Raw genomic sequence first — 6000 nt, 5'->3', positions numbered from 1 at the left:
TCTCAATGAAAAACTCAATTTCCAAATTGATTCAGTTTGTCAGGATCCATTTTACCGTCTAAAAGTTTAGCTAAAATTGCCTGATGAATATTCTCTTTTATATTTGATTGCTGCATCCTGAATATTTAAACCAAACATTGCTCTGATTGCCATCTGACAAACCACACATGAAAGAGTCTTTGATTATCTAACTGTCATGGTAATGTATCAAATTATTGTTTGCTTGATGAAATGACAAAAGACAAAGCAGTACAAACATGCAAGAACAAAAGATCAGTGAGCCAATCTCTTCATTCACAATCCATCATAGAGTTCATACAGTTGGGAAAAGGCCAAGTCAAAGCATCTTAAGTGACACATTTCTGGCCCAGCCTCTTTTGAAATACAAATGTCCATCAATACATGTTTCTGCTTTTGCCTGGCCTTACAGATATAAGTTTCCAAATGTAAAATAATGCATTTGGGGAAAAGGAATACTCAATCTGAGTATTGTATTGGCAGTTCTGTGTTAGCAAAAACTTGAGAAGAGAAGGACTTAGGGGTAGTGATTTTTGACAGTCTCAAAATAGGTGAGCAGTGTGGTCGGGCGGTAGGAAAAACAAGTAGAATGCTTGGCTGCATAGCTAGAGGTATAACAAGCAGGAAGAGGGAGATTGTGATCCCGCTATATAGAGTGCTGGTGAGACCACATTTGGAATACTGTGTTCAGTTCTGGAGACCTCACCTACAAAAACATATTGACAAAATTGAACGTGGTCCAAACACAGGCTACAAGAATGGTGGAAGGTCTTAAGCATAAAACCTATCAGGAAAGGCTTAATGAACTCAATCTGTATAGTCTGGAGGGCAGAAAGAAAAGGGGGGGACATGATCGAAACATTTAAATATGTTAAAGAATTAAATAAGCTTCAGGAAGGAAGTGTTTTTAATAGGAAATTGAACACAAGAACATGGGGACACAATCTGAAGTTAGTTGGGAGGGAAATCAAAAGCAACATGAGAAAATATTATTTTATTGAAAGAGTAGTAGATCCTTGGAACAAACTTCCAGCAGACGTGGTTGGTAAATCCACAGTAACTGAATTTAAACATGCCTGGGATAAACATATATCCATCCTAAGATAAAATACAGGAAATAGTATAAGGGCAGACTAGATGGATCATGAGGTCTTTTTCTGCCATCAGTCTTCTATGTTTCTATGTTTCTAAGTAGGGGACACAGTGGTGCAGAAGCTTAATGATACTGGAATTCTTGATCAGAAATGGTCTGCACTCAGCAGTTTGAGCCCAGTCCTGTTAGAAGGAGTAAGCCCCCATACTTCAATCCATAGCTTCTGCCCACCCAGCAGTTCAAAAACATGTAATATTGCAAGTGACAGAATACAGAGTTGGAAGGGATCTTGGATGTCTTCGAGTCTAAACTCCTGCTCAGGCAGGAAACCCTATACCATTTCAGACACGTCTTTGTCTAATCTCTCTTCTTAAAAACCTCCAGAGAAGGATGGAACTTTTTAATCCCATGTGGTGGCAACGTCCCAATGCAAAGAATATAGTAACCACAGCAAGATGTGTATATACTCAAAGTTGGAAAACATATCAAGCAATGAAAGGATAATGCATAAGATACTGGAATGTGCAGAGATGGACAAAATTACATTAGCAATGAAAGGCAAAGAAGAAACAGATTTTTATGCAGTGTAAAATAAGTGGCATAATTGGTTAGAACAGAGAAACAAAGATGTATAGAAATAAATGTAAATAATTATATGAAACATATGACACAGTACTGTTAAAAATGTTTATTGATATGTGTTCTGCCGGGCTCTCAGGTATGAGCCTCCCGAAAATTCAAGGGTACAAATTTCAGACACACACACATTTGAAAATTCAAAACAATGTTCTTTATCACAAAATTCAAAAGAAACAAAGCACCCTTTTTGTATTGCAAAGAGCACTCGTCCCAAAACAACCTTGTAGGCTTAATCAGTCCTTAAGTACTTAGCTAGCAGCTATGAAGAAACGTCACAGCCCTCCTTCTTCCAACGAAGTGAGACACACACACTTTGCTCCGTTTTGGTTTCAAAGGCGTGAAAAATCAACAAAGTCCATAAAACAGCAAGGCACGGTCCTGAAGAACTGCGATCAGATAATCTTCCACAATGGCCAAACCAACACGCTGCTATTTGTATCAGCAGCTCTAATTACTAGAGCCCCACCCAAACACAGGTGGCCTCTCTTATCTCCTGTAATATCTACTGTTCGACTACTGTAATGCTCTCTACATGGGGCTACCTTTGAAAAGTGTTCGGAAACTCCAGATCGTGCAGAATGCAGCTGCGAGAGCAGTCATGGGCTTACCCAGGTATGCCCATGTTTCACCATCACTCCGCAGTCTGCACTGGCTGCCGATCAGTTTCCGGTCACAATTCAAAGTGTTGGTTATGACCTTTAAAGCCCTTCATGGCACTGGACCAGAATATCTCCGAGACCGCCTCCTGCCGCACGAATCCCAGCGACCAATTAGGTCCCACAGAGTGGGCCTTCTCCGGGTCCCGTCAACTAAGCAATGTCGGTTGGCGGGCCCCAGGGGAAGAGCCTTCTCTGTGGCGGCACCGGCCCTCTGGAACCAACTCCCCCCGGAGATTAGAACTGCCCCTACTCTTCCTGCCTTCCGCAAACTTCTTAAAACCCACCTTTGCCGTCAGGCATGGGGGAATTGAAACATCCCCCCCCCCCTGGGCACGTTGAATTTATATATGGTATGCTTGTGTGTGAGTCTGTTAGTTTGTGGGGTTTTTTAAATCTTTAAAATTTTAAATTGTTGATTACTTACGATTTGTCTTTTTACATGTTGTGAGCCGCCCCGAGTCTTCGGAGAGGGGCGGCATACAAATCCAAGTAATAAATAAATAAATAATAAATCTCTTTAATTGGTCTCTTCTATGCATAACTCTGCACTTGCGTGGGTCCAAGACTTCCGCATCCAAATTGACCGAAGATAATGGAGATTGGCTTCCTGGGCTGTGTGCCAAGCCCCCCTCTTCCACATCACTCCCATCTTCTTCTTCGTCCGAGGAAACTGCACTACCTGCCTCTGTCGGCAATAAAACAGGCCTATGACATGTTGATGTTTCCCCTGCATCCACCTCCACATTCCTTGGGGCAGGAGCTGGGCCAGAGCCAACCACAACAGACATGTAAATTGAAATATTAAAACAAAATTAAAAAGAGATGTAATAGCTATGACAATTCTTGCAGATATTGGATGTTATATATCAGAAATCTGGACATGTCACTGGAAGACAAAATCATAAAACTCCATTTCACATACTTCTGCCAGGTCATATGGAGGAATTCACTGGAAGAAGGAATTATATGGCAAGAGCTAGCAGTAAAAGGAAACCAGACCACCAAAAAACACAGTGGCTGGACACAAACAAAGCGGACACCAGACGGAACATAGAAAACCCCAAAGAAAAAGTGCAGAGTTGGAAGACCTGGACTCATAGAAACCTCAAGAGTCGGACACAACTAAATGATTAACATCATCATACAGAGCATTGTGAAATGGAAAGCTATAATTTGTATCATCCTACTTTATTTTGACTTTTTCTATTTGCCAATACAGGTACTCCTCAACTTACAACCAAAGTGAATGGGAAAATCTGGTTTTGTTTAATGACCATATAAATTCCCTATATTTGATTAGATTAGAATAGATTAGATTAGATTTATTGGATTTATATGCCGCCCCTCTCCGTAGACTCGGGGCGGCTCACAACAATGGTAAACAATACATAGTAACAAATCAAATATTTAGCAATCTAAATTATAGTTTTAAGTTAAAAAATCCAAAAGAACCCCAATATATAAAAAACAAGCACACGATCGAATCATACACAAAAACTACATGGGCAAGGGGGAGATGTTTCAATTCCCCCATGCCTGACGGCAGAAGTGGGTTTTAAGGAGTTTCCGAAAGGCAAGGAGGGTGGGGGCAATCCTAATCTCTGGGGAGAGCTGGTTCCAGAGGGTCGGAGCCACCACAGAGAAGGCTCTTCCCCTGGGTCCCACCAGACGACATTGTTTAGTCGACGGGACCCAGAGAAGGCCAACTCTGCGGGACCTAACTGGTCGCTGGGATTCGAGCGGCAGAAGGCGGTCCTGGAGATATTCTGGCCCGATGCTATGAAGGGCTTTATATTACTGCAATGATTCACTTAACTGGTGAAAAGGCAGGGGTGGGCTACTGCCAGGATGGGGGGGAGGGACACAGTGGGGTAGCGAAAATAGAGCTCCACCCCAGAGCACCCAATTTGTACAAAAAGATATTGAAATAGTATGCAGGGCATCCTGCATAAGCCACGCCCGCAGTGTGGTAGTAAAAATTTTGGTAGCCCTTCACTATGAAAAGGTCATAAAATCTGATGAAACTCCTTTATCAACCACCTTGCTTAGCCACATAATTTCTGGTCCTAATTGTGTTCATAAGCTGAAAATGATAAATTGTTAAATTGTGTTTATAACCTGTATAAAACGCAGTGGCCTGATCAAGATTAGCCACCCAGAGTCCTTCGGGAGTGGGCAGCATACAAATGAATTAATTAATAAATAAATAAGATTAATCTATTTGCAGTAAAGATTAGTCTTCTTTTTTCAGATTTTTTAAAAAATGTATTTCAACAAAACATGCCTGCCTGAGATGAAAATAAGAACCATGTTTCTCTTTGATAACTCATGGTGGTCTCCAATGCTGACCATGAAGAAAATGAAATGAGAAAGTCCACTACACAATGCATTTTATATTTTGCCTTAAGAAATTGGCACGCGCTAGGTCTCTCCATATCACAGACCCTATGTGAGTTGTTAGATGCTAGAGAACATCCATAAACTTTCTTTCTGTACAAGGAGCCTGAGGACAGAATGGAATGTGTACCACTAATGAGGAGGAGGTAAGGCCGAGGGATTTAGAAAAGCAGCATTAATACTATAAAAATCACTGGACAGGATGAATATACAAACAAGGTGAAGCTGGGTGTTTGTGTTACTCCTAATGCCTCCTCGGATGGATCTAATAGCTAAAAGAAGCTTTTGTGCATGCAATCCTCATGTGCAGAAGTGTCTTCTTGTAAGTTAATAAATCTATTCAAAAAACCAATCAAAAGTTTTCAGATATTCAAGATAATTCAAGAAAGGCCACATTGATAAGGACAGGGAACAAATAGCAACAGCAATAGCACTTAGATTTATATAGAATAGAATAGAATAGAATAGGATAGGATAGGATAGAATAGAATAGAATTCTTTATTGGCCAAGTGTGATTGGACACACCAGGAATTTGTCTTTGGTGCATATGCTCTCAGTGTACATAAAAGAAAAAGATACATTTGTCAAGAATCATGTGGTACAACACTTAATGATTGTCATAGGGGTCAAATAAGCAATGTGGAAACGATAAATATTAATAATAATCTTAAGAATGCAAGCAACAAGTTACAGTCATACAATCATAAGTGGGAAGAAATGGGTGATAGGAATGATGAGAAAAAAAACTAGTAGTAATAGTAGTGCAGAGTTATTTATTTATTTTATTTTATTTTATTTTGTCCATTACACAATACATATAGAAGAGAATAGACATGTAGTAATATAGAAGAAAATATATAAAAATAGAGGAGAAAATATATGAAAGGAAAAAAATATATATGATATGGTGAATAGTTTGACAGTGTTGAGGGAATTATTTTTTAGCAGAGTGATGGCGTTTGGGGAAAAAACTGTTCTTGTGTCTAGTTGTCTTCGTGTGCAGTGCTCTATAGCATCATTTTGATGATAGGAGCTAAAACAGTTTATGTCCAGGATGCGAAGGGTCAGAAAATATTTTCACGGCCCACTTTTTGACTCATGCAGCACACGGATCCTCAGTGGAAGGCAGGTTGGCAGCAATTGTTTTTTCTGCAGTTCTGATTATCCTCTGAAGTCTGTGTTGGTCTTGTTGG

The sequence above is a fragment of the Erythrolamprus reginae genome, unplaced genomic scaffold (genome assembly GCF_031021105.1).
Source record: "Erythrolamprus reginae isolate rEryReg1 unplaced genomic scaffold, rEryReg1.hap1 H_20, whole genome shotgun sequence".
Taxonomy (NCBI): domain Eukaryota; kingdom Metazoa; phylum Chordata; class Lepidosauria; order Squamata; family Dipsadidae; genus Erythrolamprus; species Erythrolamprus reginae.
The sequence above is the reverse complement of the archived record's forward strand: the minus strand, read 5'-3'. Positions refer to the sequence as shown.